This window comes from Myodes glareolus, chromosome 26 (assembly GCF_982192425.1).
Source record: "Myodes glareolus chromosome 26, mMyoGla1.1, whole genome shotgun sequence".
Lineage (NCBI taxonomy): Eukaryota > Metazoa > Chordata > Mammalia > Rodentia > Cricetidae > Myodes > Myodes glareolus.
The window spans coordinates 37,991,188-38,018,004 of NC_142051.1; positions in this window are offsets into that span (position 1 = coordinate 37,991,188).

A 26,817-nucleotide genomic window follows, 5' to 3' on the forward strand; every position below is an offset into this window, starting at 1 on the left:
CTGCAGCCCTGGACTGTGATAAACAAGTTGCAATATATTAGCAAGAACAGTGTGCTCCCGTAGCTGGCAGAATTCCTGAGAAATGGTTTTTATGGCACCGATCTCCTTGGAGACCTTAAATAACAGCCGAGAATGTATGGTACAGAGATCGCAGGGCTTATTACGTTAGCCGCAGCCTGGTCTTGTGCAATTTATAGTTTCTCTGATAAATTGGGATCCATTCAGCTGGTGCATCGTATGTAGGATGGTAGAATTGTCTTTTCTACGTTGAAGGATTAGGAATGAGCAGATGGCTTGATTGGGTAGTGAGGGTGCCAGCCCAGGCCGTATGTGCATCACGCAGGGTTACAGTTTCCTGTTTGGGAAAACCACCCTCCTGCTTCTGTTTCTTACTACCTCCTTGTCTCATGGGGGCCAGACTCTGAAGTTAGTTGTCTCGTTTTTCGTCAGGAAGGCAAACATTGGATGCCCCTGTTTGTCCCTTGTTTAAGGACAGGTGAAGACGCTACTAAAATACATAAATTCAAAGTTCAGTATTTCAGAATCCAGAAACAGAAAGACCACATTTTATACAGAACCTCGGATTCACCGTTTGATGACTTCTGTGGGTTAAATTAAACTAACATCTGCTTTTAGTGGCTGCGGCTAGAGCTGCTCTCTATACACCCAGAAATCTGATACAGTTAAGAATCAGATTTTACAGGCTGTGAACAGAATATTCAAGAGGAAACTGGAAGTTTGTGTTTCTGACTCTCGGGCAGCTAAGTGGGGTTTGTTAGCTTTAAAAGACAAAGATCCTTCTTTGCAACCAAAGGGTCATCGATGGGATTTCAACGTTGTCATTATTCCAGTGGAGAGTGGAAACAAGACCCAAGCCCCGGAAGGAGCTGTCACATTCTTTCGATTGCAAATCTGGTATAGATTTTAGCGTTTGGACACTGGAGCCCTCCCAGGTCCCATCAGACGGTTAATCTGCAAAAGATGAAGGATTTACACAAGGACTTTGACTCCGGAGTGCCATTAAGTTCTGCTGGGTCAATAATTCCTAAAAATGAATTCCAACAACAAAGTTCAGTATGCTTAGGGACATTGTTAGCCTGATTCATTGGGAAAGAAGTGGAAAGTAAAGAATTGGGCTTAGGGGATAGAAATTGGGGAGAAAATGCTTAGAACAATCACTCGGGGAGGGGGAGCTTGGGCCATTCCTTCTAATCCCAGAGGCCACCCAGTTTTCTGTAGCAAGAAATGCTTTCTAATGCATGAATACACGAAATGGCTCACCGCTGAGTGATCAACATTCTTCCTGTCAAGTGTTCCTATGACAAGTAAGTACCCTATGATGTCATCGGGCTCCTAGGAGGGTCATTAGGCAGACAGTAAATAAATGATTGTCTATTGCTCTCAGTGAGAGGTAGCAACTGGTGTCTCAGTACTGCCAACTATTCTGATAGAGTGGTCCAGAGCCTTTCCTGTGGAAAGTCAGTGGAGAGCCAGGTACAAGGTCATGAGCATACTCTTGGGAGTGTATATCAAAGATCAAGCTAACTGTTCTGGGAAATGGAAAGTCACCTAGCCTGCTGACTGCTTTCTAGCCTTTGACAAGATTCTCAAGTATTTGTCTCACGGAAAAGAAGCACCCTGGAAGCAACTCTCAGGATTGCAAAGGTCCCGTGGGCAGTGAGTGACTCTTTGAAAAGAAGCAAAGAGGGACAAATTCACAAGGTGGTACCTAAAGATTCAGGAGTTGACCCAGAGGAGCTGCCCTAAAGCCCAGGCAGGAAGCCCTTCTTCTAGGTTCCTTTGTTATCACTGTGACCCCCACCCCCAAAGTGAAAGTTGCTGTGAGTCCCATTCTACAAAGTTTGAAACACAGTAATGTTATTCTGCATTCTGCCTGTCGAGCACTGGGATACAGACCTTAATGGAAAAGCTTAGGTTGATAAATCGCTCTTTCAAGCCAGTACTCAGCTATCAGAACCCACTGCATCCCTCAATAGGGACAGATTAAAGATGAAATCAGACATCAAGACCTACTGGAGTAGCTGCCATAGGAAGTCCAAGGACCTTATTGCTGACAGCCAGATGATGGACCATGGCCATTAAAATTTGCTGTGAGGCCCTCAGAGGTGTCACCGCTCCTTCAAAGGCATGTGCCTCTGTGGCATCGCTAACATCCTCCCACCCCTTCTTAGCCCTCACTCAACGCCGTCTCTCTATAGCTAATCTTTTCCTCTTGTCGCTGGTTCCTTACACCGTGAAGATTTCTAATACTGAGTCGCTGCTGTATTAGAAGAAGCTGTTTTACTCATTTATTCAGTGCGAACCCTTGCTGTCAGTTTTCTGCCTGTAATGCCCTTCATGTCTTTCTCCACTGAAGCTTGAGACAGTACACTTATACAAATGAGAGGTCAGTCAGTCTCACGGAGAGGCCCTGTGTATCAGAGTCCTGGTGCTCGCATCTGTCCTAAAGACAGACTTGTGATGCCCTGTCACCCTTCCTATGACCCTTTAGTTATGGCGCTCAAGGTCAAAGAATGCAAAAGTACATATATTTTAAAGTTCAAATGGGGAGAAAATACATGCCCTAAATCCCAAACGTCAACAGCAAAGAATTCCCAAGGTTGCCAGGTTCTTTGAAATGGTGGAAGCATTTATGGCATTTGGTTCATTCCAAGAAGCGAGACAGGAGACAGTGAATGTATGTGTCTGGGGAAGGTAGCCACCATTAAAGCCACATCAGTGCAGGGGGTAGGTAGTTCAGGGACCTTGGCCCATCCCTGTCAGTACATGACCCAGAGAAGGATTCACTGCAGTATCTCCTGGACATCCATCTGGTCTTTCCCTGTTGTTATCATAGTTTCCAGAGAGTGAGCACATTCTTGATCTCAGTTTGTGTGATGGGTGCTGTTCATACGTGTTCCTGTTTGTCCGTCTGTCTGTATATCTGTCTTAGGAATACAGCTTTAACACTGGCTTGCTCCTCTCCTTTCACACATCCTTTCTCCACAACACCCATGTCGCATTGTCTACTGATCAGTATTTGGGAGAAGTCTTGTTGGGTTTCCTCTTCTAGGGAAGCAAAGAGAGGCAACAGATGTGTGGGTAAGAGTCTCTCTCTCTCTCTCTCTCTCTCTCTCTCTCTCTCTCTCTCTCTCTCTCTCACGGTGCTGCAAACATGCAAGAATTCCTAATTCAGGAGAGAGATTGGACCAGTTCAAAAATTCATGGTGAAAATCGCCCTGTCTATACATGTCACCCACTCTGGTGTGTTAATAGGCATGTTATAAAATATGATGCATGTTAAATAACAACAAAATATCATTTTTTTTACTCATTTCAGTGCATTAAGTCTAGGGATATCAAGGACTGATGGTCCAGCACTGGGAGAGAGCTCTTGGCCACACTGATGGGCGTGCTGAAACCTCCTTGGAGGGCTCTTGGTTCAGCAGTTCCGCCTCTTGTCATTCATCCCAGAAAGACACACAGGTACACCCAAGGTGCTCTTGGTAGCATTGTTTGTCACAGCAAACCCCTGGAAGTGATCTAAAGGCCCATCTATCTAGGAATGATCAAATCAATTCCACCATCCTTCCTCCCTAGAGGCCTACGGGGTAGCTGGTAAGCACGAGACAGATTACTTGTAACGTCTGAGCAGATTGCCAATGTGACCTCTCGGAATTCGGGAATTTGGATGGTTTTCTCTTAGTTGTTCAGCGTACTCTCAGTAGTCTTGAATGGCGCCTGGCATCTAATAGCTACTGAAAAATCGTTCGCTGAATAAATGGGAGAAGTAAAGGTGCGTGTTGCAGAATGCATATCCGCAATTTGAGGCTTTTGTGAACATTTTAATTTAAAAGAGAAAAGCAATAGATTATGTTTTCCATAGAAACATGCTTGTCTGTTAACACTCGGCCGAAGATTCCTAAGGCTACAAAGTGGAGAATTCACTGTGGGCAAGGAGAGAGAGCAAAAAGGGATTTTAATCTTAACAGTCATTTTTATAAAGAGAACATCCACATATTACTTAACTAAGGAAAATAATCTTGAGAATTTAACTGCATGGTTAAAACTATAGTTCTTCTTATTGAAGGAAAGGAAAACAATACGTAAGTATGACCTGTTCTTAAATTCTCTTTTGTCCAGAAATATGAATCCCTGTGTGGGGGACAGAACTCATTCTATAGATTCAAAAGAAGTAGAATTTATAAGGGGGAGGTGTCAGGATAAGAAAGTCAGCCTTACTGTGCTTACTTAGTTTTCAAAACAGTGGCCAAATGAGGAAAGGGGAACAAAGAGAGGCGGGGGATAAAAGAGATCTACAGCGATGAATGATGTTGCTAAATTCAAAGAAGACAATTTGGTGAAGGAGCTTATTTCTTATGAAGACAATTGTTGTTGTTGTTGTTTTATATAAATTCTGGGATTGAAGTGATGAGATGCCTAATTAGAAATATCCAGGAGGCTTGGGGCTATCTGTAGAAACAAAACACGGGTGGTACCAATTTGGAAATCATTTGGGCAGAGAATAACGAAGCGGTGGGGTTTGAAAGAGTCCCCCATGTCAGGCGACAGTATAGGAAGCAAGGACAGGTTCTGGGGTGCAGTCACCTCCAGGCAGAGAAATGCCCAAGTATTGTGTGACTGAAGTAGCTGACACCGGAGGAGCATCCACTACCAAACTTGGATGAACCTGAGTCAGCAGGAAACTTCTGTCATCGGATTATTAATAAGAGCTCTGAGCATCCGTAATCAATCAACCGCGGCTGAAAGCCAAAATGAAGACGACCTTAGCTGGTAACTAGTCTTGCCTGGCCGAGATACGGCTTGTGAATGTACACCAAACTTGACTTCCCAAGAGACGCCTCTTGCCCCTTGGAGGAATACAGAGCCAGTTGCCAGCCAGTGCTGCCTGAGGAATTTATGCTCTGGAAGAACCAACCCCTGAACCATGACGTCAGGATGATGGGTCTTAAAAAGCAGCATTGAGGCCCAAAAATCTGCAGAAGGGCTCAGCTCCTTCACTTTACAACTGTTCTCAGACAAGGTCTCCACGGTAAGGGACGCAAGGAGAGCGTACAAATGTTAACAGTCTTCTCAAGCAAGAGTGAAGCTTAACTTTGCCTCTCTAGGTCTCTCGACGGGCCTCTTTCCACACCTGTAAAATGAGGTCTTGCAGATTTGTGATCAGAAGTTAAGGAGGTGCTGTGTGTAGGCCACATGGTGCATGATGGTCCCAGATAAAAATCAGCTTCTCTTTTCTTCGCCTACTGTCAGCAGAGGCAAAGGGGAATAAGCCCTGAAAGACATGAGTGAGAGAGACACAGAGACCCGGTGACACGGATCGGCCTCACCAGTCAAGCCCACACAACGCCACATGTTGGCACCGCTAATGACTAAACCTTGCTGAGTTTCTTCTGTGACCATCGGGATTTCCATAATCAAAGCTGTCTGATACTAAACGAGTAATGAGCGAAACCGGAGCTCGGAGGAAAGGAAAATCGACCGTGGTTGGGGAAGAAGAGTGCTCTCCCGGAAGAGGCCCTTCCCGAAGCTTCCGTCATTGCACCTGCGACTTCCACCCCACTCAGTTTCTCTCCTTGCTCGCCTTGACGGGAGCCACACACGCAGCGCAGCGAGTAGGAGAGATTTAGGAAGACAAGACAGTAGCAAGAGCAAAGATTCAAGTGGAGCGGGGAAGTCAGACCCTGCTGTCTCTCTCACGGCACCTGCACAGTGCAAGAGCACCTGGCCATGCAGTCGGAGAGCTTGGCCCTCGGTATGTTCCATCCATGAGGTGCCAGAGACTTGAGAGGCTGCCCAAACTCTTCAAGTGGTGTTTGCAGACTTGGCTGTCAGGTGGACCTGTCATTTCAAGAGCTAGACATGTGGGCACTTTTTCCTCGCGTAACTAGCCCATCAACCCCTTGCCAGAAAAGGAAACCCGTGACTGACTGACACCCAGATGCTATTTTGGAACCTTATTAAGGGACGGTTGCAGGCTTCCTTCGTCTCCCTCACTTTTTAGCTAGTCAGATATATGGTGGCGTGTAAATCCATCTTGACAAAGGTGTAAAGGTTAAGAAATTCAGCTAGGAAGCGGCTTACATGCCGCTGTCTGTTTCCCTGTGCGTCTTCGGGTGTGTCTCTTCATCGTCACGTAAAAAGTGGTAAATCAAGATACCTTTAGGAACAACTTTATTGTCTGTGTCTCTGTCCCTGATGAGTTTTCAGGACGAAGCAGCAGACATGACATCAGCCTCTTAAGGGCAACTCTGACTAACCCCGTGGTGTGTATCGGGTTCACTGTGTGAGCTCAGTCGCAACAGTCCACAGCATTATGGATGTCCTCGTCACTTCCACGAGATGAGGTAAGGGCTCTCAGAAGCGTTCTGAACTTCCCTTACAAATCCATTCCTCGTCAGTGGTAACACAAGCTCAGCGATCCCATTATTCCAGCCTCGTTTGGGGATATTATTGAGTCTATGTATACACATCATTTACATATGGCTTCAGAAATGCTGGTGGCACACCACTGTGACCACCCGTCCTTAATTTTCATGGAGAGCCCAGTCCCATTCTTTCCCCCATGAAAGGCCTTGATTTGCTAAATGCATGGCTAAATTGGATTTAATTTTGTACAGCAGCAAGATTTCCAAATATGTAATTTTACAAATCAAGCGCAAATCTTTTGGTCCTGACTTTTTACTCTGAAAGCGATGCTAACGAGTCCATGTGATTTTTGAAAGAATGGATTCTAACGATCCCTGTGTTGATAACAACACATCTAAAGATTACAAAAAAGGGGAAAAAACGATGAGGGCTTCTGACCCGGAGGTTCCCTTTGTCACTAAGAGGAGTGTTTTGCAGCCTGGTTAACAGAGAGCTTGATGTTGGGCACAGGCAGTCAGAGCACAGCCTTCCTGAGGTACTAGCGACCTTTAGATCCAGTAAGCTCAGGAGACACTGGCTTTTGCGCATTAAAGATAATATAAAAACACGAGGTAGAAAACAAACAGGCCGCTTTGCGCGTTTAAAAAAAAATACGCTGGATACATCTGAGTGTAATACGTAATTGTTTATGTCCCAATTTAGGCTATCTATGCCAAAAGCATTTTAAAAATATCCAAAGATTCCTTAAAAGAGAGAAAACCTTGTCATCGTTACTATTAATTACAGTGCAGAATGAGTCACAAAAGGGGGCCTGTTGTGTCTCAATAGAAAATACTAGAAGCAGCTACCTTTTAGATTTTGAATGGGGAGGCCTAGACTCTTCATTTCTGGCTCTACCGTGGACCAGCTGCACGGCTTTAGGCAGATCACATGATCATGTTTATGGCCAGACTGAACGACCGCTGGCTCCACTCACGCCTAGCAGTCGGTGAATTATAGGACTGCTCCATTCTGTTTTATTTTGAACAAATAAAAATCTTGATACTGGGCACAGATGTTTCCAAAACGTTCTTCTGTTGACGTTTTACCTGTGGCTTCCAGTTTGATAGGGTTTGTGTAACTATTTCACCCCGTTTAAATGGCACCTTTCACCTAGCTGAATGGAGCAAAAGAAATTGCAGGCGCCACCGGTCTATAAAGTCAGCCCCTTTCTGCACACAAGGACAAGAAATGCCTCACAATACAACTTTATAGTCCATGTGATTCAGGTACCGTATGACTGTGTCCACACACAAGCCGCTGGTGGGAATACCAGGGTGATTTGGCTTCCAATTTAAAAAGTCTTAAAGAGGAGAAAGACGGTTACTTAAGTGCTTCCACCTCAACACGCCCCACCTGGAGCAGTTCTGTGAGCATCTGTGGGGGAGTCTGGAAGAGGGATTCTGAACTCTGGCAAAGCCCTGTGGAAAAAGTGGCGCTGAGGCTAAGTTCTAAAGATGGGCTGGATTTCTCCAAGTTAAAATGGTAGAGGGGCTGCTATAGGAAGGAATGAGCATCACCAAAGGCTTGGGAGTGGTTGTCTACTGTGCTCCCTACCCACACATCTGCGTCTTAAACGTTGGTGCCTCTGCATGTAATACTAGGAACTATGGCCCTTACAGATATCATTAGGAGCTTTCAGAGGGAGGTCATCTTGGTTTTAGAGCAAACAAGCAACTTTAAACAGAAAGAAGACACACACACAAGGATGAAGGCCAAAGGATGATGGAGTCAAGAGTCTTGACGGCCACAAGTCAAGGAACACCGAGAACCATCGAAAACTGAGAGATGTAAAGGAAAGCTCTTCCCAAAGCCTTCAGGAGGAGTGTGGTCTAGACTTAGGACCGAGAGAACTATGGGAAAATACATTTTTCTTGCGTTATTTTTCCATTGGTAGTAATGTGTTATAGCAGCTGTGGGGAGTTAACACAAGAAGTGTTTTGAAGGATGACTGTACGAGGGGATACACACACACACACACTGTCTGTGGTGGGGTTGTTTATTGGGGTGGTGGGGACAAAGAGGAGTCAAGGAAGAGATAGCAAAAGGCTAAGCCTTCAGAAACAGGCAAATGATGAGGCAAGCTCTCTGAATAGAAATGAAGAAACACAAATATGTTTGAGGCAGAGTCAGAAAACCAGGATTAAGTATTAAGCTGTGTGTGAGATGGAGTCTTTTCAGGGGAAGCTAGAGAAAGGAAAGGTAAGGAGGAATTGGATCAAAGCGATGGCAGGATGATTGTGACAGCAGATGCTGAGGTGGGGGTTTTAGGGTCACCTAGGGAGAGAGAGCAAGAGAGAGAAGTCCAGGTGGTTCTTGTGGAAGCTACAGTGTGGGCTTTGAAACTAGAGAAGTTCACGAGATCCGGAACTTACCAGAAGGCAAACAGGAACATGGCTCTCCAAGGGACACCAAAGGCAACTCCTCGTTGTATAAACAGGCCCAAGAAATCTTGGTGTTGAGGTAATTGCTGCTGATTTTTGAGAGCCCACTAACTGTGAAACAATGAAGAGAAACGTAAACTATGAGAGACTAAACAAACAGAAGGACATGTCAATATAATGAGCTTCTTGTAGCGTCTTGAAGCGAATCAGATCCTCCAGAGGATCAATCTCCAGCACGTTACCATGCCATCAACCACAGAGTCCTGTCTGACCTGCAGATAAGATGCCAAACATTAGCTCAACAGCTTGGGTGAGTTTGTGAAATGAGCTAACCATTACCTCTAACAACTCATCATTATAGGAAGGCACCCGAGGGACCAGAATGTCCTTGAATTTTACAAGGGAGGCTGAGTAGCACTAGCCTGCAGTGCAGTGGGATGTACAGACATGGCCCCAGGGTACCACGAAAAGACCCATGGAACCACAGGGAAGCTGGTGACAGGATACAGCAGTGGGGTAGGGAACAACAAATTCACCAAGTGACAATTTCTCCTGTTATGCTGTTCTACCCAGAGACAGACTTTGCCTCGCGAGGCCTCCAGTCACTCACTGATTTGTTCTGGTAATTATCTATCAAGTATACTCCAAAGAGAATTCAAGGAATGATATTAATCCAAAGGCATACACTGCCTTTGATTTCTGGTCCTTTTCATATACTCCAGAGTATTTTTTAACATTTTTTGAGAATTGTGCAAGGCAATTACTGCCAGTCCAAGATGATTTCATATAAAAATCTTTTCGGAAAGTCAGGAACAGAATTTGTGAGAGACTAGAAGCCACCCATGGCCGCTGTCTGCACTACGTAGGTTATCAGCCAACATGGATACCATAGGTAAGCCCTTGGTGCATCATTTTCTCTTAAATAGTCAAACCCCTCTGCCTCACATCTTAGCAAAAAAAAAAAAATGCCCAGCAATATGAGGGCACTCACAGGGAAATATAAATAAGGATGAAAGATCAGGATATCTAGGTTCCTCAGCCTCTCCTGTCCCCAAGGTTTAAAGCAGACTCTACTCCAGTAATCTTGCACAAACCTCCAAAAGACTGTTCAGAACTTACTGCAAGTTTAAAATGCTTCCCTCAAGTTTCCACAATCACATGGAGCAATCGAGGATTTCGTGGTAAGAGGAGATGTGGAAAACTATGCGACGCTCCCATTTTGTAGAAGATGTGCAATAATGTACAAAAGAAGACAATGCGCATTGACGGTTGCCTTGGTTACTGCAACGCATGAATAGACAATGCAATTTGAATGGCCACTTGTGAATTCTTGGGTTCCACGGAATCAGGCGGGGCCTCTATTTCCGTGGTGAAGAAGATGCTGGGGATGATATTAAAGTTCTTGTGAGGCTAAGACCCGAACAAAGATGGGAGACAAATATTTACTCCAACTTCGGAAATCAGAAACTGCTATTCTCTCAACAAATATTTATTGGCTTCTTACCATGAGACAGGCACTGAACTAGAAAATCCAGAGACTCATTGCAGGCTGGGAAGGAGCGAAAATGTCAGCCCTTGCTGCAATCAGAAATGCTGTTAGCATTTCGTGGTGATACTCGGATGTGGAAAGACTTTTCCTTAAGTTTCAAAAGCAATGAAATACACGGAGGGTGGCAGACAGTGACCCACAGTGCCTGCAGGTGAGGAAAAGCATCCTTTAAGAAAAGGCCTGTTTTGGAAGATCAGGATCCAGGATGCTGCTATGTACTTGTACTGCTCCTGGTCCTTCACAGGCCTGGTCAGTCGCCCTCATCAACTTAGACCATGAAATCCAATACGGACAAGTTCAACAGAACCGCCATATGCAGGCTGTCTATGCCTGCTGCAATATTAGAGGGCATAAGTTTCATTTTATTTCGTTCATGACTCAGGTGAGGCACCCCTGTTGTGAGTCTAACCTTTCAGAATACTCATCTCCATGGTCCAGATGACCAGACTAGCCAGAGTCCTCAGTGACTTTTCCAACAAACCCCCTTCTGCTGGGCTAGAGAAAAAGCTTATTCATAAGGTGGATAGAAATATGGAGCCCTGGCCAGACAGTGGTGCACATGCCTTTAGTCCTGGCATTAGGGAGGCAGAGGTAGGTGGATCTCTAAGACCTGTGTCCGACCTGGCCTACAGAGCAAGTTCCAGGACAGCCAGGACTACACAGCGAAACCCTGTCTTGAAAAACAAACAAACACAAAAAGATGAAAGAGGAAGGGGGAGAGGAGGAGGAGAAGAAAGGAGGGAAGGGAGATAGAGAAAGAGACAGAGAGAGAAGAGAGGAAGGAAGGAAGGAAGGGAGGGAGGGAGGAAGGAAGGAAGGAAGGGAGGGAGGGAGGGAGGGAGGGAGGGAGGGAGGGAGGGAGGGAAGGAAGAAGGAAGGGAGGAGGGAAGGAAGCAAGGAAGGAAGGAAGGAAGGGAGGAGGGAAGGAAGGAAGGAAGGAAGGAAGGAAGGAAGGAAGGAAGGAAGGAAGGGAGGAGGGAAGGAAGCAAGGAAGGGAGGAGGGAATGAAGGAAGGAAGGAAGAGATGGAGGGAGGGAGGAAGGAAGAGAGGAGGGAAGGAAGGAAGGGAGGGAGGGAGGGACGGAGGGAGGGAGGAAGGGAGGGAGGGAGGGGGGAAGGAAGAGAGGAGGGAAGGAAGCAAGGAAGCAAGGAAGGAAGGAAGGAAGGGAGGGAGGGAGGGAGGGAGGGAGGGAGGGAGGGAGGGAAGGAGGAAGGAAGGAAGGAAGGAAGGAGAAGCCTTTGCTAGAGAACCAGAATCCAAACTTTCCTTATTTACTTACCAAGATCTGTCACTGAATTTTACATCACCTGAGGTCTGTCTGCTTTGGATGGAGCTTCTGACATTTACAACTGCATGGATCCAATATCTAGTACAAAAGAGAGCATACAAAGGCAGTTCCTAAACCAACTTTATTAAAAATAAATTTTAAAAAAAAAGGAAGTTTGGCAGTACATGCCCATAATTGTGGTTGCTGAGAAGGCTGAAGCAGGAGGATCTTGACGTTGAGGCCAATAACTACATACCGAGTTCCAGGACGTCCTAGGCTAAATAGCAAAACCCTGTTGAGAAAGAGGAAAGAAATAAGGGAGGAAGGGAGGGAGGGAGAAAGGGAATCTAAAGTCCAAGCTTTAGAGTCCAGTTCCCAGGCCACTAATACAAACACTCTGTTGGACGCACACCCTTAAATTATCCCACTTGGAGCAGCTCTGTTTTGCATCTAGTTCTTTTATTTATTTTTATTTTGTTCATGATGTCTACTAGGGCTTCCCAATTACAAAGATCATTTTCATCATAGAAAGTTTTCTAAAACCTGTATTCTTCCCACCCACGGAGCAGCAACAACTAACTCTGTAATATTCTCCAGTCTCTCTAATCCGGAAGTACATTTTCCAATTAACTCCCCTCAACCTTGTAATTGTAGATGCCATGAATACTTTTCAAGATCAAGCAAGATTCTAACAAAGCACACATTTAACAGGGATAACATCCTAGCCAACAAATTTTCAGTTATTTCTTTACCTAGAAACCCACTGCCCAAAATAATTTAGGCTGTTTCCAGTTTTGTGCTGGTATACAAAACATCGCAAACGTTACCAGCTTTTATCCGATCTTCATCTTTTAGATATGTTACTAAAAACACAACTCCTGTCAAAAGTATCATAGTTCCTAGGCTTTTGGCATGGGATGATTAGATTTGAAAGATATGTCTCCCCAAATTCTCCTTTTATGTGCTTTTTGTGCTAACTGAAAGGACTACATGTCTACGATAGCAGTTCTGGGTTTGTCTTTTTCTACCTCTGGAATAACAATCCATCCACCACACACACAGCTCACGGCACTCATTCATCAGCTCACAGTGTGCAAGGTCAGAAGTCCGGCAAGCTTGGTGGGGGATTCTGCATAGGGCCGCAAAAGGCCAACGTCAAGGTGTTATGTGGAACCCATGCTTTCTCTTTAGGACTCTTGGGGGGAAATTCCAGCCTAGTTCAATTCTCCTTTATGTTATTGGAATAATTCAATTCCTTCTCACAGTTCACAAACAATTCCCTTTATTCTCATAGCTGCAAGCATGACTTCAGTCTCTCTCATGCTTGAAATACTTTTGCTTTTCCCTTTGCTTACATCTCAAACTCTGGCCAAGAAAGTTCTCTACAAAAGCCCATGTCATCACTGAACCTATGTGGATAGCCCAGAATAAACTCCCTAATTTAGTGTCCATCATCTTGACTACATATGCAAAGTCCCTTTGGAGATGTAATATAATGCGTTCATGGGTTCTCGTAACTAGAGTTCTTGTTCATCCTGCCTCCCAAAGGATGAAATTACCAAAGTGCATTAAATAACTGCCACTTACAACCACGTGACTACCCATCTTGCATCCTAGGACCAAATCGAAATGGGCCAATTCAGCATCCTCCAGCAAAGTGTGGGAATTCTCCATCTTCACACAAACTGTTCATGCCCCAGCAAGTTCCCCACAGGCCAGAAAGATGGTCCTGCGAAACTTTCCAACATGCCTGTTGCTAGGAGACAGAGCTTCCCGTTTCCTTGGGGACTCATTTCCCTTGGGAATGGCATGCCACGGGGAACCATGGTAATAAACTACATTGTGTCATGCTCTCAGGCTGTTACCAGTCAAAAAAAAAAAAGAAAGAAAAAGGAAAGTAAAAATTTAAGTGGTTTTATATGTAAATACAGGTCTATAGAAGATAGCTGTCCAAACAAAAGTACAGCTGCCAGCAGGCATATAAACCTTTTTATGAGCACTAAGTTGCTTTTGTTTTTACTCCCGTATCTAACTCATTTGTCCCTTATTAGTTTTCTGCAAAGATTTTCTTCTTCATGGCTAATTTCAAAGGAAATAGTGTGAGAGTTTTCAGCCAAAGCAGTCTCCATGGTTACGGAGAAGTCTCACTAAAAATAGCGCATGATGTCATCAGCAAAACTTTAGCTACTGAAGTAACTTAACAACATGGAACCGCGCTACTGTGTGGAGTTGGTCCTGTCATTCACACAGTGTCTAAGACGCAGGGAGAGAGCAGTCTGAATTATCGTTACTGCCCCAAGATTGTAGCTCCTCAGACACTTGGGAGGGCAGCTCCCAATACTGATCAGACACCAGAATTAATTTTAGCATTGTGTGAAGGAGGGAGAGACAGGGGCTGAAGGGGGAAGGGGAAGAGATGAGAGCTCACCTCGTCAGGAGGCAAACACCGCACTTGCTTTGAGTGCCGTTTCTCCTTAGGAGAGCATCTCTCCTTGACTTAGACGGGGCAACCCTGTGAGGAAGAGGTCCTACTCCAACCTGACTTGCCTACACCCCTTAAATTCCACAGCCAGTCAGCTGCCTGTACTCCATCTTCCTCTCTTTGTCTTGTGGGTTTTCTTTTCTTCACCGACTGATTCAAGGTTCAGTGGCAGAAGTAACTACGAGAGAAGGGGGGGGGGGGTGATCCGTTCATTTTATTATTTCTCTGCCATTATTGCTGCTGGCTCTCTTTCAGATAATGAAAGAAGAGGGCAGACACCTGAGATTAAAACCGCTTCCCTATTGCGTCGGGAGCTCTTTGTCCTCATTGTGTTTGAACTGTCAGTGGGCACAGCTGGGTCTCTGTTTCCAATATCCTCTCTCCACACTTCATGTAATTAGAAAAGAGAATCAGAATGGCAGTCCCACCTGCTTCCAAGGCCAGGGTCCCCCCTGAATGGCAGGAGCTAGAAGTCAAAGAGGTGGTCACAGGGACCATTGTTCCCCTCTTGCATGCCACCCTCGCTGTTTCCTTCGGTCTGGCCACATATCCAAACGCAGCCCTGAAATTATCTATTCTGCCTTTTGTACGACTGTGATCCTCAAATGCTGCCTCCTCTTCAGACGGGTGTTCAAGGCAGCCCCTCTCCACACAAAAGTCAGTCCCAGAACCAAGTTCTTTGCCTTTGATATCCATCCAGAAATATCTGAGAAGCGCATCTGGTTTGCTTTTGGAAGGAAAACAGCAGGACCGATTTCTTATCCGTCAGGGGCTCGCTGAGGTCCTTTCAAAAGACAACCATTTTTATTTAGAGTTCATAGGTCTGTAGGGAGAGGGGTGGATATTGCATTTGTTGTCAATGTCTTAAATGTTTTTCTATAGCAGAGAGACCGTTGACAAGTGTATAGAACCACAACAACTTAAAAATCTATAGATTACCGGTGACCTGCACGAACTCACAACACTGCTTCTAAAGCAGCCTTCTTAAATAACTGGCTTTATGGATGGGCACTTGGAGCTCACATATTTTAAAAGGCTTTTTATGACAGACTTTTAAGATCCATTTGTCTCTCATTACCTTCCACGGAACACCAACTCCTAAATATAGCCTCAGAGACGGTGCTCTACCTGGCCTGAGGATTATCAGAGCAATATGCGCGCTGACATAACTCAGACAGAAAGCCTGCCCACTGACAACACGATGTGGGGGAAGAGGGGAGGTTTTAGTTCCTACAATTTTGCTTATTTATTTGGCTCCCTAAATGGAGACATTCAGCACAGAGCTCTCGTTCCGAAGTCTAATTAAAGAAATCCACTTTAGAGCGAGGCGGAGGTGAGAGAAGGAACGACAGAAGAGGGAGGGCCGAGGGCCAGGGCCGTTCAGTGATGGGCCCAGGTGTTCTGGGTGGGTGGATGGGTAGATGGGAAGGGCATCTTTCTGCAGGAGGTGTTTACACTGAGAGCAGGTGTTCGGCGGAGCAATGCCCAAACGGGCACCGGGCCAGATATTTTACGAAAGCTACTGAGATCCCTTCCAGCGTGTTCCAAATCCTCCCCTACTTTGTTTCTTGCTGGAGGGAGTCACTTCCAATGGCATAGATCCCACCAGTAGGTTCAAATATCCTCTGGCCCCCGGCTGAGTTGGACACTAGGATATCCTATCCGGAGATAGAAAACACAGTGGAAACCCGCGGGTGCTGTGCTGGTTCTTTGAATGTAAGTTCTTGAGAGCCTTCACCTTATCCTAAGGGTCCATTCTCTGACAGATCACAGGCTTCAAACACACACATACCCCACTTGAATCTCTCATAGCCAGATCCAACACATCCAGAAGTCTACCAGTTCCACCACCCAGGATCAACTCCTTCCTAGGATCTGCCTTCTCTCTGTGGGACGTAGACACACTCAACCAGTGACCCAAGCCCCAAACAAAGCTCATTCTTGACCCCATCTTCTGTGTTCCCCGACACCCAAACAGTAAGTTCTATCTTAAATCTGTTCTAGCTTAAATCCAAGGTCTCACGATCTGTTGTTTAGATTCGTGCAGAAATGCCATTCCTCTGTTTTCCTTCCTCCTGTTCTCAGGGTATTTAACCGTCCTCTAAACATAGTGATCTTTTCAAGACACGAATTGGGCCAATCCTTCCTTTGTATCTCACAGAATTAATTCTCTGGTGTCTGGGTCCTGGCTATCCTCAGCCCTCGTCAAATGCTGTCTTGTGCAGTCCACCCTAGAGTTACTGGCCCTGATGCTATTTTTTCACAAATGCCCATCCTTCTTACACTGGGACCTGCACCTTCTACATTATTTGCCTAGAATCTCAGCCCCCGTTTCACACGAGGTTTCATTTCCCAAAGCATGTCTCAGAGTAGACTGAGCCACCGCATTTAAATACCATGCCTGCCTCTCTCTCTCTCTCTCTCTCTCTCTCTCTCTCTCTCTCTCTCTCTCTCTCCATCCCTCAGCTTCAAGGTACCTTCTACAAGGTACTGTGTCAGGGATGCACTTACCAGTTCCTTTCTCCACCTCTAGAAGTGAGCTCCAGGAGGGCAAGGGAATTCTATGCTGAATCCTCAAAAGCTAGAACCAAAGGTTACCTCGTACAGTGTGTAACTGTCAAGAAAATGGGGTGTGGCTCAGTTGGCAAAGTGTCTGCATAGCGTGCACACTGCCCTGAGTTCGATCCCCATCATAAAAAAAGAAAGAGGGAGTAAGGGAGACTGGAGTCTACTATGGTAAGCAGAATAAATGCCCCAGAAAGACATCTACATCCCCTTCTGGGAACTTTATATATGAGGTTGGGATTGTAAATCAGAAGACTTTAAAATTGAGAACTAATTTCAGACTTTGCAGAGTGGTGTGGTATTATTGCGGAGATCCTTAAACATAGAAGGAGGCAGAACAAGAGGTCAGAGTTATGTAAAAGGAGAGAAGATGGGACATACATCACCTACTCCGAAGAAAAAGGAAGGGGCCAGGAGCTAAGCAATGCCAGAGGCCTCAAGAGTCTATAAAAGACAAGACAGCTTCTCCACCCTAGAGCTCCCAGAGAAAGCAGAGTCGTGACAATGGCTTGATTCTCGCTGATTCAGCCCATGTTCAAGTTATCTCTCAGAAGTCTAGGATGAAAGCCTGCACTGTTGCAAACACTACTCTTCTGGGATGATGCAGCAATGGTAGTGGGGACCCTGACTTCAGGAGATACATTATTCTCCTGCCTTTCTCTGTAACTACGTCATTGCTTTGCCGACATAATTACACAGCAATAATTCTCTTTCCTAGCATACAAATGCACCCACTCCATCTCTTGGGTGTCCATTTTTAAACATGATGATTATATTTTTAAGTAAAAGGCGGGGTGAAAATGAAGCGTGTATTTGTGTTTCCTAACTGTGAGACTTTGAGCATATTAACTTTTTAATGCATCGGTGTTCTTATGCGGAAAATATATTTAAATATGAGTTGACTATTTTTTCTGGGCTCTTAAAAGTAAATACTTGGTAAATGCTAACGCAGTTGTCATCTTAGTTACCAGTTGGGTTGTGTTGAGATATAGAGAGGTAATTAACAAAGCACACTAGACGTGTCTGTGAAGAGTCCCTGAGTCAATAGTTCATAAAGGCTGGAGCCTAATTAGCGGATTCACAGTGAAGTCGGCCTTTGAGTGTGGCATCAGAAGGTAGTGGAACTGCAGCCATTGAGGTCTGGTGGAGGAAGGCCCCATCCCTAGAAATTTGTCTTTCTAGAGCATGTGTCAGCCCCTCCCTCCACTCTGCCTCCCGCTGTTGGCAGGTTCACAGCTCTGCTCCAACATGTGTTCTGTGATGTGACTCAGCCTCAGCAGGGTGTAGAAGCCATGGAGTCAGAAGCCATGGACTGCAACCACAGAAACCACACACAAACATCCATCCTTCCTCTCTCTGAACTGTTTCCCACCAGCATTTGTCATAGTGATGGAACACTGCTTAGCAAAATGAATGTTTATTACTGCATCTGATGGGAGGGAAAGCATAAACCAGGAAACCCAACAAGCCTGGAGTCCACACCAAATCATAGACCTTTCAGATCTTAACAGGACTACAGTTCCCAGAGTACTTGTGCTTTCATGACCTTTCATCGCTTAACCAAATATTTAAGTTTGACACAATGTGCACGTGGACAAAGGGACATGAGAAAATGGACACACATGCATTGTTTCGGCCGGGTGTTCGGTGTAATCTAAAATCTGCTCTCTTACATTTCTGTGCTGCTGAAATTTTGCATATTAAGCATCCTTGATGCCTAACATTCTTCATTTTGAAGGAAACAAAAAACAGTTACCTTTTTGATAGAAAGGAAAAGTCTCTGGGCCTTCTCTCAAATACACAAATATAAAAATAGTTGTAAAAAGATATAAAGAAGAACCATACTAGAGTAATGTTCTTGTTCTTATCCCAAGGATTAGGATCTTGATTTTCCAGGTCCCCAACATACAAATATACAAGCACATAGACACATACCCACACAAATACACACTTCGAAACATGCACATGCACAGACACACAGATGATATAAATATGCTTGTGTGCACACAGAAACATACACATGAATATGCACATAAACATACATGCACACACATACACAAATACACACATGCACACACAAAATAAGCATGTGCACAATTACATATGTATAGGGAGAAAAATGAATACATGTATATGCATACACACGTATACATGTGATGGTGTATACACACCCATGAACATATCTAAGGAAACATGCACATGAGATGTACACATGTACCTTCACACATGCAGTTATATACACCTGTGGACAAACATTCCCACACAGGGACACACACACACATATCTATCTATCTACATATATATATATAGAGAGAGAGAGATAAATATATATATATATACACACACACACACACATATGCAGACATTCATGCACTGATGGACACATATGTATAACCCACACAGACACATGAATTTTCACACATATAGACAGGCATATACAAACACACAAGTATATGCACATAGCTATGTGTGCAAAATATACATATGCACCCATTTACATGTGCATGGGCACACTTGCACACATATCCTATGCACAGACACATGTATGCATATGACCATTACAGTGGCACGCACATTTGCACACACACACGCTGACATCTTTGCGCTGTGACTATAGAGAGGGAATTAATGAAATCTCTTACGTCTTTTAGACCTTGACTAAGCCTATTGTGAAACTCAGCATCTTGTCCTTGAGTGGTACACTGACCACAGGGATTTTCCTAAGACAACGAAACAAATGGCAGTAATAGAAAACAGTTGAACATTTGGTCCAGGGGTTTGAAGGAACTTGCCTCTCTTCTATAAACACGTGTGTTCGGATATATTATGAGGACATCTGAGTTCCAAAGCTGTTTCTCACATCTCAGACATGACAGAGGAAAGTGCTCATGACAGGTTCTGATGAATTCCTGGAACTTCTGGAAATCGAAATCACCTCCGATAGCAATGCTGACATCGTTAGGAAGAATGACCAGCTGGAAGACATTGCTAATCAATGACCCCTTTTCTGTTCGTTGTCTACGTTTGTTCACTAATTTCTTCATTTAGCACTTATCTGTGAGGCCAGCCCCCATCATGCTCTCTGTGCACTGTGTGTCAGTCAGCTGGACAGACACAATGGCGTCAGGTAAAACTGAAAAGAATGAGTCAACATGAAAATTCCTCTGTTGAGTGGGGGGAGTGGGAGGGTGTTGGGAAGAGGGGCGGAAATGGAAACTTTTAGAATTTAATAAAATTTACTTTCAAAAAAAAAAAGGAAAAGAAAATGTCTGTTAAAAGAGAACTCAATTGATACCATATAAGAAAAAACAAAGACTGAAATAAGTCTAGTGTGTTTACCTTAGAATCATTATTTTTGCCATGAATGTAGGGTGGGTTTTACTAGAATTATACAAATATCCTGAATTTATACTATCACCCTGAAAACTAGAATAACATCAAACAACACGTATTCATTGGAAATCCTTTGAAAATGAATCATACTCCAAAACAATGAGGTATCATTAAAAATTAATACACCAGAAGAATCTGTGAGTTCTTTGCCATAAGGTTTCTATTTGTAAAATGAATGAGACATAACTACTTCAGAATGATTATTTTCTTTCCATATCATCTATTATATCTATTATATATGGGGTATATATTTTCAACAGCATTATTAGCTAATCAACACATTGTTTGCTCTCAAAGTTTCAGTTTCTGCCTGTACTTACAACCCTAACTTTCATATTTCATCTGTAGCCTGCAAAATTTTACTCCCTTATGCCAACCGATGAAGCTTGATCATTCTCTCTGTGTGTCTATCATCTATCTATCTGTCTGTCTGTCTATCTATCTGTCTATCTATCTATCTATCTATCTATCTATCTATCTATCTATCTATCTCTGTCTCTCTCTATGCACATTGATCATGTAGCCTGATTCATTACACAAAATAAAAATGTTCCAATATTTATTTTTCTAGTTTCAGTCAAAGGGAGAAATGCCTAGATTTTTCCTGGAACCACATTTTGAATCTCAATAACAAAAACACCTACAAAGGATGTCAGAAGAAGAAAATGATGCAAGTGCTTCAAGGAGCAAAACTGGACTTAGTAAGCATTGTGTTTTTGGGGCTTGTTTTTCTGATATGCATAAACTAGCCAGTGCTCAGCTGAGCTAAGATGGAAGGACAGTGAACCAGATTACATTATGCAAACACAGTATTCAGATTCACAGCTGGGTAAGACTAAGTATACAAAATCTTGGGCTGGAGAGATGATTCAGAAGTAAATGTGTACAGTAGTCTCGTAATGAACCAGAGTTGATTCCCAACACCTTCATTGTGAATGTCAAAAGCACCTACAGCTCCAACTCAAGGGTGGAGTGATGCTTCTGGCCTTTAGGGGAACTTGCACTCATGTGCACATGTCCACACACAAATGCATAGATAAATAAGAAAAATAAATACTTAAAATATCTACAGGTTATTTTAAAATGCTTATAGCCACCATTACTTTTTCATTACTGAATTGGAAACTGTGTATGTGCATACCCATCATAAGAAAACTCAACCAGTTGAAAAATAATGCTATCTTCACAGAAAAGGGATGTATCTGTGGCCTTCACCTAAGTGACCTTTCTTGACTATTCCTTGACCAAGACTAACTTAACTACTGAAAATGAGATTGGCCAATCAATGGAACTTCTGAGACAGAGAAAGTGGAGATAGAGGAAAACAAATGAAAGCAAAATTCCCTTTGCCAAAAAAAAAAAAAATCTACCTACTACCATTTCTTCTCCATCCCGTATCTGATGGTCAATAGTGGATTGATGAACATTCTCATTCATTGGTAGAAAACTCAACCTTGTCGAGTGCACAGTCCAGGCTTTAGATATGCCCAGATACTTAGTAGTAGCCATGCTAAAGTTTAGAATACTTTTTAACACCATAAAAAGAGACCTCACATGTTATCTTTTCTCTCTGACTCTGTACAACCAATAGTCTATATCACACTCCAGAGGTTTGGCTATCATCATATCTCACATAAATGGAATCATGCAGTGTGGCCTCTTACCTACTTTATTTCACCCATCATGTTTTAGTACATGCTAGTACTCCACTTTGCAGCCCCTTTTGGGGCCAAATAATATTAGTGTATAGGTATATGATGATTATTGATTTGTTCTTAGAATAATGGACTTTTTGTCATTTCGGCATATTTCTGTTATGAATAACATGGCTCTTAAATATTAATTTCTTCCAAGAATATTTTTATTTCATGCATGTGTGTGCTTTGCCTCCACATATGTCTGTGCACTACATGTGCACCTCATGTTCCCAGAAACAAAAGACAGCACTGGCCTCACTGGAACTGGTGATATACAAAGATGTGAGCTAATTTCAGGTACTAGGAACTGAACTAAGGTTCATTGCTAGAACAGAAAGTGCTTTCAATTGTTCAGCCATCTTTCCACCTCTTCCACTACCAATGCAGTACATTACACCATAAAATTTTGATTATTTTTTTTCTGATTTCCTCTTGTTCCTCACTTTTGTTATCCACCTAATAACTTTCTACCCTGTCTTAGGAAATGAGGTTTAAACCCTATGTTTTCTTCTAAACATTTTATAGTTTTAGTTTTCAATTAAGTCCTTCACACATTTTTTATATAGAATATGAGATCAGATTTCAATTTCATTATTTTGCACGTGAAAGTTCAACAGTCCTATCACTATTTTTTTCTCTTTAGGTAGTATGAACTGAAGGCCCCAGAAAAAAAGTCTTACATCTAAATTAAAGATGCTAGAACACCAATCCATCCTGATTGTGGGGAATTTGGAATGCTACAGATCCAGAACTAAATAATCCATGTCTGTCTTTTGAAATACATATGCCATTCATTGTGTGACAATGTGTTGGGTGTAACACCAACAACTAGTAATTTTCTCTATCCACATACATGATATTCCCAGGAATGTATTTCTAAAATTCCTTTTTTCTAAACCTTTAAATTCTTATGTAACTATAAGAAGCCATGGAATCACTTCATATTAGAGTATGTTTTCAGTTCAACTTGAGTCATTTAAATGTTGTAGATCACTCACACTTGGTTTAGGCATAGAATACTTCCCATTTATTCTGAGGTGATATGTGTGTTTGATATCAATAATGTGATGAAGAAAGACATATTTTATCCTTGGCAATAGATTCTCCTTACTGCATGTTTAATAATTAGCTTGAGGAAATAATTTATTTATTATATATGTTTTATTTATTCAATATTATAAAATATAAGTATCATACTTATAATATTCACTGATTTCACCGAGGAAGGGGTTCTAGATTCTTTTCGTGTAGTCATTCTGGAAAGAATACCGTTTGTCTTTTCTTTTTTATTTTATTTTAATTTATTAAAAAACTACTTTTGTCATTTTACATATCAAACCCATTTCCCACTCTCTCTACTTCTCCTGCTCCCTCCACCTTTCCTCCTACCACCTTCTCATCCACTCTTCAGAGATGGTAAGACTTCCCATGGGGAGTCAACAAACTCTAGCATATTGCTTTGAGTCAGGACCAAGGTCGTCCTCAATATACCTAGACTGAGCAAGGTATCCATCCATTGAGAGTGGGTTCCAAAAAGCAAGAACTAGTAACAGGAATAAATCCTGGTCTCACAGATAGAAGCCCCACAGTCTGCCCCAGCCATACAACTGTCACCCACATTCAGAGGACCTAGTTTGGTCCTAAACTAGCTCCCTCACTGTCAGGCCAGAGTTGAAAAGCTCCCATTTGCTCAGGTAAGCTGTTTCAGTGGGTAACCATCATGGTCTTGTCCTCTGCTCATATTCTCACTCCTCCCTCTCTTCAACTGGATTTTGGGAGCTCAGTCCAACGCTGTGCTCCGTGGTTCTCTGCATCTGCTTCCATCAGATGCTGGATGTAAGTACTATGATGACATTTAAGAAAGCCATCAATCTGACTACAGGGCAAGGCCAGTTCAGACACCCTCTCCAATATTGCTTAGGATCTCAGCTGGAGTTATCCTTGTGCATTCCTGGAAATTTCTTTGGTGCTAGGTTTCTTGCTAGCCCCATAATTGCTCCCTCAATCAAGATATCTCTTTCCTTTCCCGTCTCTGTCCTTTCCCCAATCCCGATCATCCCATTATTCTAGTTTTCCTCCCCCTCCCCTTCTCCCTTACTCCTTCCCTTTGACTTTCCCTTCTCCTTCCACTCCCACATTCCTAATTTTCTCAGGAGCTCTTGCCTATGTCCTCTTCCCAGGAAAAATCTCTGTGTGTTTCTCTTAGGGTTTTCCTTGTCACTTAGCTTCTCTGGGGTTGTGGACTATAGGCTCCTTATCTTTTGCATTATAGCTAGTATTCATATTCTCAGTTTCAGTAGGTCCTGTTAATTATTGTTACTCGCAGTTGTCTGTGCTACGGGATTATATGCAGGAAGTGGTCTCCTGTGCCCATACAAATGCTACATTCCACTTTCCTTTCTATCAGTTTAGTGTGATCAGATTTATATTGAGGTCTTTAATATATTTGGACTTGAGTTTTGTACATGGGGATTGATATGGATCTATTTGTATTTTTCTACATGCTGACATACATTTATGTCATCACTATTTGTTGAAGATGCTTTTTTTCCATTGTATAATTTTAACTTCTTTGGCAAAAATCAGGTGTTCAAAGGTGTGTTGATTAATATCAGATCTTTGATTTGATTCCATTGGTCAACCTGTCTGGTTTTATGTCATAACAAGCTGTTTTTATTACTGTAGCTCTGTAATAGAGTTTTATGTCTATTTATTATTTTACAGGATTGCTTTGGCTACCCTTCTAAGTTTTTTGATTTTCAATATGATATTGAGTATTGTTCTTTCAAAGTCTGTGAAGAATTATGTTGGGATTTTGATGGGGATTACATTAAATTTGTGAATTTCTTTTGGTAAAAAAAAAAGAAAATTCCTCTGTTGATGAAGAATAGAAAATAAAAATGTAATAGTACATGTTATATGATTCTTTATATTATTATGACTGCTTCGTAAAGAAGAAAGGACACTGCTCATGTCTTCCAAAAAGGGTACAATGGACATGTGACAAAAAATAGTAAGAGGAGACCAAGGGCAGGCACTTTTGTTCATTTAATAATTCCCCTTCTCTCTCGTTTTTGTAAATTTGTTTTTTCTTTGTTTGTTGAGGATTTTTGCTTTTGTTTTTGCTTTTGTTTCAAGCCACTATGCTTCTCTGGCTGGTCTGAAACTCTCTACATAGATCAGGATAGCCTCTGGCTTGCAGAGATCCACCTGCCTCGGCCTCCCAAGTCCTGGATTAAAGATGTACACCAAAACACCTGGCTCTCATTTCCTCTCTCAATAACAAATTTTCTTTGAACACTTATTTGATGTTGGGCATCTTGTAGGTAATGAAGAAATAACAGTGAACGAAACTGATAACACCCCCCATCCTGCTGCAGCTTCATGTTCTGAAGAGTCACTTCTATATTTATAATTAAATATTAACCTTAATAAAAGACTAAACTCTTTGAAAAATGAGACCCTGAGTGTTCTTTCCCCATTTCCATTCTGAAACATTACCTTTTTAAAAATAATGCTAACTGGACATTTCCCCTCCCTCGCAGTCCCTGTATCCCTTGCTGATCAAGAGCTCTTTATATCTTCTACAGTCATATTTCAAGCCTGGTATGCAATTGTCCTATGGATTAAAACTGGGGTCAATGCTGGCTTCATCACATGGGGACAGGTCTCTTTGTGGCAAGACATCTTGGAAACATTGATACTCCACGCTGTATGATGAGTATCCCAGAGAAAGCATTTTCCTCAAAATATTTGATCCAGGGCTACACATCTCTAAGAACTAAATCTAAGTTTGCAGGTTGTTACGTTTGCTCTACCTTTTTATCCAAAGCATCAGCTGAAAGAAATGGGAGAGATAACAACACTCGTTTCCCAGCCTCCCCATCTGTCAGTGTGGTTAAGTGGCAATTCTAGTAATAAGATACAGATAGATGTCCAGAAGAGCATGTTCCTCCCGGCCTTCTTGCTCCTCCTCATCCCCCTAGAGTGAAGATGTGGGGCTGGAGGTGTGGCATCCCTCAAACATTCTACTAATGAGGAGAGACTGGGAAGGTAGAGGGGTTCACAGCTATGATGGCACTGCCCCAAGAATAGGAAAACCAAACTCTTTTCAATGATCATTTCTTCAAGTTTTTGAGGTTATAATGACATCACTTCTTCCTCCTCTTTCCTCCCTCCAAAAGAATTATAGGCAACTAGGAAATTCTGAGAGCAGGAGAGATAATCTTCTCCAGGGAAGACCATACCCATTGATTATCTGATACCAAATGGTCAGCCCAGGGTAGCTTCTTTCTGCAGTGTGTGGCTGTGAAGGCAGACTCAGAACTCTTTCGAATACAGACAGTAAGCTCAGTCCTAAATCGAATAACTACAATGCCAACCCCAAGATCCAGGAAATATCTTCCTTTTTCTGAGTGATGATATTTCTCCTTTTTCTTTTGTTTTTGAGATTATAATATAATTACATAAGTTTTACCTTCCTTTTCCTTCCCCCAAACCCTACCATATACCCCTACCTTCCTTTTTCAAACTCGTGGCCTCTTTTTCATTCATTATTATTGCATATATGTGCATATGCATATGATGTATATTACTAAATCTGACCTGATTGGTCTGTATAATGTTACTCACATGCATGTTTTGGAAGTTGACCTACTGGATTTGAATAGACAATTGGCATGCTTCTCCGTGGAGAAGAATGCCTCTGCCACACTGGGCATTCTATAGTTGCCTGTAGTTGTTTATGTGGGGTTGGAAGACCAGACTCTTACACATAAATTCCTGGATTATAGGGATCTCTGCTACTTACAGTGATTGCAATCCTACTGAATAGAAGCATCCCACAGACATTGGCCACAGTTGGGGGAATAATAATAGTTTTTAAAAGTTTGGCTCTACGCACCGCACACTGCTTCCCAGATATCTCCCTTGCTCCCAATTCTTCAAGGGTATTAAAGTGCTTAATATTCCCTAACATTGCTGTGATTTCGTATAATGCACAAAAAATATGTTTGTCACTTACAGGTCTGTCTCCTGTGCACAGCAGAAT